Genomic DNA, 12532 nt, shown 5'->3' with positions numbered 1-12532 from the left:
TTTATTCATTTATTCAGTGTAAAAGGTAAATGTGCAGCCATCACAAAGCTTGCTCATGCCACTGCTGGAGGAAGAGACTCTCTAGTGGAAGCTTGAGCGAGCCACCAGATTGTAATGTGGCCTACTCTTCCACGATGGTGAGACATCACGAATGCGATTAGAGTACCCGTACTTTATCCCACCACACTCGACCTGCCGATCGACGAACTCTAGTGAACTAATTTATCTTGCTGGGTGGGCGGAGGCGGTGGGGAGTATTTAAGGAAACGTCTGTCATTATTTCATCTGTAGTGTAATTTTAAATGGCAAAACAAATGCGCAGAGCCGCTCACTTCGCGTAAGCAGTACTGGCAGCAGCACATGTGAATCGTGCATGATTTAATAGATGCACAAAGTTCTCGGAGCATCTGGATAAAAAATGATCTGCATTTGCTGCAGGAGTAGTACTGCCTAAATGCATTTGAATCAAACGCAACCCTGCATGAAACTAAAGATGAAGTCAAGTCAGAAGAGAGAGTGTCTTTGTGGTCAAACGAGCATTGGGGAGGTAAGAGCAGAACTATATTCCGTGTCCCCACATGTAAATTAAATTGTGTTTTAGTTCAATGGCACAGTGGCTTAAGAAACCAATATTATCCAGCAGAATGTTTAAGCAAGGTAACATCTGGACCATTTTGATCTTCTGGGTCTCATTGTAAATCCGGCTTGTTAACGAATTTCTGCTGGTTATTGGCAAAACGACTCCATATTCACAACGGGGTCCAGCAATATTGTATATGGGGGAGTTGCTCATCTCTACTCATAGCCCTGAGACATTGGTTGAAAATTAACATAACGCTGGTGACAGCTAGTCTCCAATAGGATTGGTACAATGGACTCCAGAAAAAAGTTTACACACAGTGAGGACGATTTCTTGTGGTGGCGATCGAAACGTCGTTATCTATTATTTTTTCTACCTACGTGACTTTACCGAAAGAACCAAACAGTAGGGATTCCTGCAGTCACGAAAGCTTCAAATCAAGATTGGAATTGTAAACTCGAGGCTTGTGGTTCTCAATCTGCTTTGAGAACCGCAGGGGATGCAGGCTGCGGGTGGCATGGAAGAGGCAAGGATACCGAGATGCATGTGACATAGATACTGTTTCCACATTGCAGCGAAGAAACACTAATGCACAGCAGGAAACGAATGGCTTAATAACACTGTGTTGACTAGAGGTGTGAACATGTGACCTCTCTGTGAGTTGTGGTCATAGTAACCACAGTCATGTTTTGGGGGTAGGGTGGGGGGGGGGCATAGACTTGATTGGGGGGGGCCTGCCAAACCAAAGCAGTTGAGAACCACTGAGTAGGTATGAAAAGAGGCATGGAAACCATTACACGTACAATTAATGATTCAAAGAAAATTAGTAAAATATAAATGATTACTATTTTATTTCACCAGGTAAGAGCCCGCTGAGCTAAAGACGCGACCTGGCCACAAATGAAAGCTCAAGGAAGTGGCTTGTCATGTGGAAATGTATAGCAAGCAAAAACTTTAAACGCATGTCGATTCAAAATGTGGAGGGAAAAAAACCAGAAGACCTAAAGATAAATCCACGTGACCACAGGGAGAGAGAAAACATGCAAACTCCAAACATACAACGTGAGTCACAGATGGGATCGAACCCGCGACCTCCTGCATACCAGGCGAGAGAGATAACATCTCACCACCGAGGCACCCCATACGGTTATTGTGACAACCAGCAAGGCCTATAAATACTTTCCATATGCCAAATAACCAAACAGAATAGAACATATGCAACTTAAAAGAAGCATGAGTCCTGCTGCAAATACAGTTTTTGTTCAGGTGTTCTGAGACCTGAGCATAGCAAACCATCTGGGGATTGACAATCCAGATGAACCACGTTCATGGCATCGTGAAGGTTTGCTAATGAGGCTTATTTAAATAAAAACAAGTTAATGGTTTGCTTTGCAAAATCAAATGATGCTGGAGGGCACACCGACACTTTACCACAGTATATTAAAAATACAAATGTTAGGCTAGAGTCTGTTATATCATTCAATACCTTGAAACTGGCAAAATGGCCTCGTAGCTATAACTACTCAACTTGAGATATTAATTCCTTGGTCATTGTATTGTCCTTGTACTGCTTACCTTCTTGCGGCCGTTGGTCTAGCACTGGTGAGACAATGCCATAAAAGAGGCTGTCTCTGGCAAAGGCGAATCAGTTTGAAGGCCCGCATTGTCAAAAAATGTGTATGCATCTTTTACAAAAATGTGTCGTTACTCAGACATGATGCCTGGTAAATTGGTGTCTGAACATCTTAACGCCTGTATTTACGGCAGTAATGGTAAAGCCTCTTTTTTATCATTCAATATCTTGATACTGGTGAAAGGGTCCTGTAGTTAGAGATCTCACCTGCTTATTTACATTTTGTCACACACGTCTTCTTTGAAAAAGATGGTACTCTTAATATGTTCCACTTGACTTTATGAATGACAGTGAACTCAGCTACATTTTAAATGTCAAGGCCGGTTACCAGCCCATGTGATTGTCAATGGTCACCAAGCTGGGTTAGGCCAAGTAAACATGTCGCCAACCCTTTGTCGTGTAGCCTTCCACGACCTGGCAGAGCCAAACAAATTATATTGTCACGTGATCAAGCGTTTAGCGTGCCATTTACTGTTGCAACTAAACAGAACGTGCCATTTATTGTTTCAACTAAACAGAAAGCTGAAGGACAGTACCCACAACCACATGTAGTTATTAATCAAGAATACACATTAATACTCAGATCATTAAACCTGGAAGTGAGAATTCCTCTACTGGGTGGTGGAGGTTTACATGACAAAATAATTATCCAGATCATTATGAGGCCTAAATATGAATCATGATCCTGGCTGTGAAAACCTCCGTGTGAAGTTACTGCAGCACACAGCCCATCATGCTAGAGATAGTGGCATTCGCGATAATAAAACTGCAGCTTATTCCCTGTTTGGTATGTAACTTCAGTAGGCCAATAAAATAGCTTGCAGTAAGTTTATGAACCGATTTATGACGATGTTTTATTGCATATATTATTTGTATCCCAGACAAATATGCACATGCAAAGGTTTAACTTTCAGAGCTACATTCAAACCCACTCTCAGCATCTTTTACCATGCAAGCATTTTTTAAACAAATGTTCGAGAGCGAATGCATTTAACAAGTAGACAATCAAATTCATTCTCGATTGTAATTCGGCATATATATTTTGATTATAGATTAACGGTGTACGGGTTTAATTATTGGCTGGTCCTCACTCACTGTGGGTCAGTGACTGAGTGCCCAGGTGGCCACAAACATGTCCGAGAGTATACCGATTATGTACAAAGCAATAAAAGCAGACAACGCAATTCAATATCTACATTGGTACCATTAACAATGTCTTTTTTACCATAATTTACGCGTATGTATATATTTTTCCTGGGGCATCCCTCCCCCCGCCCCAAATCCTCCCAGATATAATTGAGAGACTACTGCGATAATATCAACCGTTCCAAAATAGCATCACTGAGTTTCAAGACTTGTCATCAGAGCCCTGCATTGAGATGTTTGTTCAACATCCCTTTTGGAAATAACACAGTGTGGCATGTCCTCTGTGTCAGAGGATGGCCAGCATGTTTGTCCAAGTTCTCTTTTTTATACTTTATGCCGTAGGGCGTTGCACTATTTCTTGCGTACTACAATCAGATCTTTGTCGCATAACAGTCAACCCAGAATATCTATTCACATTAATTCTCAAAGGTCGAATGTGGTCAAATAAAGTGCAATCCCAGGATCTAATCTGACATTTCTCGCATGCAGTCATTAGTGACCAGGCTGAGACTATACACTCACTACACTTCAGGAACTGGTTTAATTAGACAGCTGCCTGAAATTGAACTCAGGACCCCAATGGCGCTGTGACCTCTGAGTCACCTAGCCAACTGCAAGTGCTTGCTCTATGGTGTACTTGTTAATGTGTATGCTTCAGAGAGATGTATTTTGAATACTTTTATGCTGCACAAATTATTATTATTTGTACCGCAGTGCCTTCTAATACTAATTAACCTAATATAACAATCAGTATTAATGTGTATTCTTACACAGTGCGTCTTAATACTTACTATGCTGACTACAGCTCTTCCTATAATGCATATTATAGTGACAATACCAGAGCTTACTCAAGAGCTTGCTAATGATGGCCGAAGTGGCAACGACAGTATGTATTGTGCTTACGCGTGTTTACTCATGAATGCATATCAGTGCTTACTGCAGCAGTAGAGGCTATGCGATGTACAATTTTGAGGGTGAGACTATTCAACTGATATATCCTGGCACTTGCCCGTGTTTGTGCTTTATTAACAACACTGAGGAAACCCCCGCAGGGTGAGTGGATGCAGCAGGTGTTGGAGGTCACATGACTGGCCTAATGTCAATGACCCCAGGGGTCACCCATGCAAATGAGATCCGGCCTGGGTCTCTTGAGTTCTCACCTCCTGATTAAACTAATTCACTAGAACTTGAAAACTTGAAAGGCGGCACCAGACGTTTCGAGATACTCATGGCATCGGAGCGAGAGAAAGCCCCGTGTTGTTGTGCCCCCACTTCCAGGCGTTGATGTTGTGTGCCTCAAACGATGCCGTTCATGTTTTTTTTAGATAAGCTCACGCCCAACTTCTGGTTCATGCTCAAACGTGTCAGTGGCATGAAAGGTGACCTGGAAAATGCCCGGTAGCAAAAAATAACAAGAAATGCTATTTTAATACACGGTCCCCTTGACGTGAAATTCATTTGGGTCATCATTTTGAGGCTTTAACCCCAACCCAGAAGAAACCTTTGTCTTGTTACTCAAACCACTAATTTGGTGAACACGCCACTTCGACGTTACAAAAAAAGCATTTCCTCACGAGTGATTTTGTAACTGGAAACATACTGAAGACACTGGGAGCCAGATCACTTACGCACGGGTTTTCTCACTTGAGCAAGATTTCTCTAGATTATCTCAAATTCTTATCCAGAATTATTCGTTTTTTTCAGATATATATTTTTTTCAGTGAACACACAGGTAAAGATCATTTGAGAGGACTATACATATAAAAGTCTGGTGTATTGCTATGAAAAAGGATTTATTTTTTTAAATCGAGGACACTTGGCTGAATAGGGCATGTCAAGTCATATACTTTTCGATCAACCCATGTATCAAGGAGCATGACCCATCACGCAAACTCCTTTCATCCTCAGCAGCGGCTTTTGGCTAACCATCGAACGAAGACGGTCACCGCGTCGCGCACATTTAGATGCGCTTCTGCGGCCGTCTGGCATGCTCTTTCTTCCTGATATTAGGAAGCCACTGGAGCAATGCACTTTTAAATCATCTCGATTGAAAACTAATTTATTTAGAACTGCTTTTTGTGTTTCGTTTGTTTGTCCTTCCCCCACACCTCCGATTGTCACAGTTTTGCTATGTACGGTGTGAAAGAAGTCCAACATACACGATGTTCCTGAAGAAGGCCTGCGAAGCTTCTGCGAGACCCCTCTCGTGAAGTAGAGCCAAGCCGTGGCCAGACCGCGTGGAACGCACCCTCCATGTCAAGGGTGCAGGAATGTGTCTTCAGCATCGCGTGACAAGTCTAGGCGAGCTCTCTATCGACTACTCCGGCCCCTTTAACCAGACACATGTCGAGCACAGTATTGATTACTGTCTTTGCGCCTCGCGTGCCCTGGGCTTCAAAAAGTACCAACTGTCCCAAACAAGTAAACAAGAAATCGCTGGGTCCACACATGCGCGGCATGTGACAGATGCAGTCCATGTGCATTAGGGGTACACGTTTGAAGACGGTAGCTTCAATATTCGTGATGGCCACTTGTAATGTTTTCCATTCACAACAGAAGCCATTCGCTTACAATTACAGCCTTTCATAAGGTGGCGTAATCCCGTGCAATCTTTATTTCAACCACATTGAGGTACTAAATAATTATTGGGAGACAACTTGCCCATTAGTAAGTGATTGACAACCGGCTGTGGATGGCGATAATTAATCCACGTCTTATCGGTCGAACAAATTACCAAGTTACGTGCAGAGGTGAACCTAGCAACTTCCCCAGAGAGGGGGTCCCGATTTTTTTTAAAAATAGGGCCTTGAATTGATATTAAAAAGCATTGCATCTATTTTCTCTAGTATCTAACAATAAAATACATTTTTGGGGTCTCAAACTCGTAGGCTCCCCACCTCTGGATCTGTCACTGCTTCCTGTGTGTCAAAATGTTAGAAACACTTAATGTGTTTATGGTGCTTCAAGGCAATAATAGGTACAATACGGATAATGATCATGACAATGATAACGGTGATATCATAATCATGAGAATGGGATGATAATCGTCTCCTTTGGCAGCCTTCAACCAGCGGTGGAAATTCCACATTCCCACGATAGGGGTGAGTCTACTCAATGGGCAACCACCGTTGACGTCCCATAAAGTAGTCATTAACTCATAGTCCTTATAAGAATTTTGTCTCGCAATCTTTCTACTCCAAATCAAATGCTACTGCGCCTCCAGGCCAGATAATGATGAAAAGTATACAGTAGCCCACTCATCAATGGTGGTATATGGATGCCTGAGTGCAGAGTGGTGCCGCATTGGTTAGCACACTGTGCCATAACACTGGCGATCTCAGAGATGTTCAATACCTCGTCTGGTACACAGGAGGTCGTGGGTTCGATCCCAACCCTGACGCCTGCTGCTGTATATTTGAAGTTTGCGTGTCTCTCTCCCCGTGGTCGCGTGGAGTTTTCTCCGGGTCCTTCAATTTTTCCTTCTACATTCAAAAGCATGCGCTTATAGTTTTTGGCTGCTAGAAATTTCCACTTAACAAGCCACTTCGTTGAGCTATAATTTGTGGTCAGGTCACTTCTGAAAAATAGCTTTATATAACTGATTGGGTCTTACCTGGTAAAATAAAAATAGTAAAACAACCCAGATGACTGAGATTGCATGAAGAGGCCTACATCCAATAGTATACTAACAAAGGGCTGTAACTTATTATGATACGACCGCAGGACATTTCAAGGTTGCCAAATGACCTTTATCAGAGTCTGTCTGGACGCGCACATATTCACCCTGGGTTTGTAACAGCAGGTGCCTGCCAGTCATTGCCAAGGAAGTCACAGGCCATTTGACCCTTTCCTGCTCATCATAAACAAGACACTCCCCACAGAGAGTCCTTCAGTTCCATGAGAATCTCTCAATCAGCCAACATTATGTTCCCATGTGATCTCCAGTGACTTTCACCGTTTCTCAGAATTACGGAGTGACATTTTCAGTAAATGAGGTCAATTGCCCGTGCTCTTTCCTGGAAATATATGGTGTATGTATATATATATAAATACGTACAAAAGTATTTGTGTTTGTCCATATGCATGTATGTATGTATATAAATACGGATGAACACACTGGAGCATTAGGAATTCACTGGAGCTATGCACTTGCAAACTCCTTCCTTTAGAACTGCTTTTTGTGTTTAGTTTGGTGTCCTTCCCCTGCACCTCCAATTAGCTTGCTTGACTATGTACGATGCAAAAGAAGTTCAACATACATACACGATACAAATTAACGGCCTTATGGCAGTTGTTTGACCATACTTCCCCACACTGGTCAGTGCAGATTGAAGAGTGTGAGTGGGGTTACCAGAATTATCTCATGTAACACGTACCACTGATGTTAGTCATGGTTGGGGATTGAAGGTCAGTGACCTCAAAGCGCAGTGCACTAACCACTATACCACCCCTCACTCACACATACATCTACATATGCAGGCACTACACAGCCCATCTCTGTTTTAATGAATAAGGTCATAATGAAATTCATGTAGATTTCAAAATGCCTTAATTGAAATACAATGGAATTCCCTCATTTACATAATTGGCTTCATTGAAATACAATTGAAATAATGTATTACAACCGTCTCTTTTCCTTTTCGAACGGCATATACACATGCGCATGGACATGCATGTATATATGCATATATTTACGTAACATTTGAACACGCAGGAAAATACATGCAATTAATCTTGTAGATAGTTATTTCATTTGTTTTTGCCTCTTATTCTCAAACCTGGTCACTTTTTGTTCGTCAAACCACGAACATTGTGTAGTAAAAAAAAGATGAATTTCAGTCTAACACGTAGTAGGGTTGGGTTAGATCGTGTAAATATAAATGTGTCGTTAAACCCACCACCATCCGACACAGCCAATTAGTAAGGTTTGTCACGTAAACAAAACATGAAAATTCGTTACGAGTTCCCCACACCAGTGTGTTGGAGAGTAAACCCACAACAATTCTAGTACGACGTTTCGCCAGTAATTACAACTAGGATCATCAGGCGACAGGAAGATTTATTTTATACTAATAACGAATTGGCACATTCTGTTTACATGACAAACCTTACTAATTGGCTGTGTCGGGTGGTGGCGGGTTTAATGACACATTTATATTTATGCAATCTAACCCAAAAAACGTCTATTACACCGGTCTACAAGTTTTAGATGTCGTCTTCTTCAGAGATTAAATGTGCTGTTTATGATGGATATTGATGTGCTGAATTCAAATATGACAATTAAAACAACTGATTGGCTACTCCCTTGTCACTGTCCAACAATAGTCTGCAAGCATTGATGGGCTCCATTTGCCCTGATAGCGTTTCTCCATTGTTGCAATGTCCTGGTGACATCGCTCGCCATGCTCGTCGCTCACTGCTCCGCAATTTGGTGGGCGAAAAAATCTAGATGAGAGTGCAAAAAATGTATCTTGAGTGACGTGTTGCAACCAAGGCTTTTGTATGCCTTGAGGAGGTTTTCCACCAACTCTCTGTAGTTGTTTGCCTTGTTGTTTCCGAGAAAATGATGCCACTAACTGGAAGGCTTTCCATGCTGTATTTTCCTTGCCACGCAGTGCACTGTCAAATGCATCATCTCACAAATATGAGGACCAACAAAGACACCCTCCTTTATCTTAGCTTCACTTAACCTTGGAAATGTTCCACAAAGTACTTGAAAGATGCTTGTGTTTTGTCCATGGCTTTGACAAAGTTGTTCATCAGACAAAATCTTCCTTGATTCAACAAGTGGTGGATGCTGAACACTTTTCTTCCCAGGCTCCAATGAGCCTGGGAATAAAAGTTTTGGAGTGGCCAATCTATATTGATGTAGTGCAAATCTCTCGCACGACTATCTCATTCGCAGAGAAAACAGCAGCAGTACTTTGTGTATCCAGTCTGCAGACCAAGCAAGAGAGCAACAACCTTCAAATCTCCACAAAGCTGCCACTGATGTTGGTCATAGTTTATGCACCTCAAAAGTTGTTTCATGTTGTCATAGCTTTCCTTCATATGGACTGCATGACCAACTGGAATTGATGGCAAAACATTGCCATTATGTAGCTTTAAGACTCATCTTCGATTAATAAATGAAGTCTCCACTCATCTGGATCATGAACGATGTTGAGTGCTACCATCATACCGTCGATGTTGTTCCAGGCTACAAGATCACCTTCCATGAAGAAGAATGGGACAAGATCCTTTTGACGGTCACAGAACATTGAAACCCTAACATCACCTGCCAGGAGATTCCACTGCTGCAGTCTGGAGCCCAACAGCTCGGCCTTACTCTAGGGTAGTTCCAAATCCCTGACAAGGTCTGTAATGCGAGCGTAAGCGGGGTTTCGCTGCTCGGCTCTGGGCCAATCATACGGCCCATTAAATTGGGGGGCGGGGCCCAGTATGGGGGCATATGTGAAGGTCCGCCGCTCACCTCGGGTCCAATCGGATGCGAGGTGTACAGGGGCGGAACCTAAAGGCGGAGCCAGCAAGGCGCTATGCGGAGGCCGGATCTGGAAGGTTCGGTGAAGGGCATGGTGAGAGGGAGGAGACAGGATCACGTGGTGAAGGGAATATTGGTGGTATCCCGGAAGGGCTCCGGGGCAGTTGGTGGAGTCACGAAGCTGGACCACGTTGGGTGGCCGGAGGGGATCCGCGCCATCAGCCACGTAGCTGGAGGAGCTTCGAGCACACCGTCGGCCAGCGGTGTGCGGGAGCGGGGGAGCGGAGCGACTGATGGGAGAGCGCGTGCGGGGCGCGCGCGAGGAGCAGCTGGTTCGCTGTCGGGATCAGCGGAGTGCGAGCGTCAACGGGAATAAAGAGTGACGGAGATCAAGCAATGTGTCAGCGAAGTCCTTTATTAGAGGTCTTTCAGTTCACCTTGTGTTATGAGGTGTGGTTTAGAGGAGGAGGATGGAAGAAAATCTGGGTCATGTAACCTTGATGGTTCAGGCCAGAAGTTTCATCCTTTTCCTCGTCTGACTCAACTGTGAATGATTCTGGTGCATCATGAACCGTCAGTCCTTCTCCGTGGGGTACTGGGCGTATAGCTGATGGAATATTTGGAACATGCACAGTCCACTTTTCTTCTTTGACACACCCTTCCCAACTGGAGGCGCCATGCAGAAGTAACACTTGCTGATATGATCTGTTGGCTCTCTCCAACTCATTGGCACTGCAAAAGGCATCATTTCATGTTCAACCACTGGCAAAGATTTGTTGCAGCATATGTGTGGGGCCCACATCTTATCTTGATCTCCATTTTCCAGCCAAAATAAAGGTGATAGGTTTTCTTAACCATAGTGGTATACTGCACTTTTGTGATGCAAAAGTCACTTCACCACAAACATAGCAGAAGTTATCTGCTTTGTTTACACAAGTACGAGGCATCTCTGCTCAATTTGGCTGAACAGAAATGTGTCCCTTTTCAAAATGAAACACTGACAAATAAGAGAGCACGACACTGTATGATTTCTAGAGCTGATATAGGGCAATTTGTTCAGCAGAGAGATGTAAGCTAGTTATGATTGCATTATCCATGACTTCTAGGAATAACATGATGCAATTCATATCATGTATGACACAATACCAGGTACAGATTGCGTCATTCATTTTTTTGCTCAAAAAGAAAGGACTGTCCAAACCCAGTCATAGATTGATTAATTTATCCAGTCAAAGATGTATTTTAGTCATTTCTGGTTTAAATTGAGATCCCTTCCCTCTATAACTCACTTATCCTCCGCCATTCCCAAGTCAAGGGTCGTATATACTGACCCAGTAGCATTTCTTGAAAACTAGAGCCAATCAACAATTTTAAGCATCATTTTCATTCTCAGTGACCCATAATTAGTAAAGTTGGACTACATTTATTGGAAGCATTTTGGCTGTAGACCAGTATTATGGAAGATTAATTTTCATCAGAGTACAAAAAATGTAACCACATAACAACATTGCCCTCGAAATTCTGAAATTACTGCAGATTATGTCAGCGAAACATGGTCACCTTCCTTCGGGATAGCATTGCGCTATAAGAATGGCACAAGTACAGAATGTGCTTACGATATGATTTGATCACATACAGCATGTTAACAATCACTCTAAAACAATTATTGTAGCAGTCCATATGATTAATGCAGAAAGCCGATTAAATCATAGTGAAAAACTCTGACTGACTGCAGAAAGTCGTTGAAAATGAGCCCAGCCCTCCCTGGTGCTACCTGATAGCAACTTTCACAGATACCTCGCTCGCTCGCATGAATACATAGCAGGCAGTAAAATCTTGCACAAGCTATGAAGAAAAGTAAATTGGCGATCCATGCCATCAAGGGAGCATTTGCGTTCTTTTCTTTTAATGCTACATAAAAAACCAAACAGAACGTTTGAAAGTATGGCATCAGAGTACTGAGCCAGGATTTCTGCTGACATCAGAGGTTCTAATCGAGGTATCTACCTGTGATTAAAATGGTTTCTCTAGTGTAGTAAGGTGATGATGTTAGCCTAAACACTAACGACTGTACAAAAAAAAGATGGGTTGCCACTCAATTATCAAAATTGCATTCTGGGAATTACATGTTTTGCTTTTATTGCAAAATGACACGACACTCTTTGCAGCAATTAAAAGGAGCATGGATTTGAGGCCCGCTGATGATTCCATCACAGAATTAATTATCTCATGGAAACTTTTATGGTGATGCAATGCTCACTCGGACGTCTCAAACTGATTGTTTTAATTTTCACAACACAATGCCAAAAGCATAAACAGAATCTAATTGCTTGAAAACAAAACACGTGTGTTCAGTGCGAGTGCAAGGCCCACACAAGGGTCACTGTGAGAAGCAGATATGCAACACATACTGGGTAGGTGCAATACATGTGCTGCTTCGATTCTTCGTTTGAAAATACATTTTTTAATCTAGACCAGAGCTCACCCGAGTGATGTTCAATCAGATGAGACTGGATACATATTTTTTAAAAGCTCACCACCCACCATCATGTGGTGCCATGGAACGCTCACATCTCATCCGTCACATGAGAATTTACACAAAGCCCCTCCTGCCACAATCGGGAATCCAACATCACAGGAGGGGAAAAACTACCACAGGGGCAGCACTCACCGTAAGTATTTACGTGTCAAA

At 42.7% G+C, this 12532-nt stretch overlaps 1 protein-coding gene across 2 annotated transcripts in view; it reads right to left on the bottom strand.

Moving 5' to 3' along the window:
• Positions 1-12532, bottom strand: part of ACAD8 (acyl-CoA dehydrogenase family member 8) — a 591584-nt gene that overhangs the window by 88329 nt on the left and 490723 nt on the right. The window lies entirely within an intron of this gene.

The sequence above is a fragment of the Lethenteron reissneri genome, chromosome 13 (genome assembly GCF_015708825.2).
Source record: "Lethenteron reissneri isolate LAM-NWPU_2019-01 chromosome 13, ASM1570882v1, whole genome shotgun sequence".
In the NCBI taxonomy this organism is placed as follows: domain Eukaryota; kingdom Metazoa; phylum Chordata; class Hyperoartia; order Petromyzontiformes; family Petromyzontidae; genus Lethenteron; species Lethenteron reissneri.
Note: the sequence above shows the minus strand (reverse complement) of the source record. Positions and strands in the feature narration are given on the sequence as shown.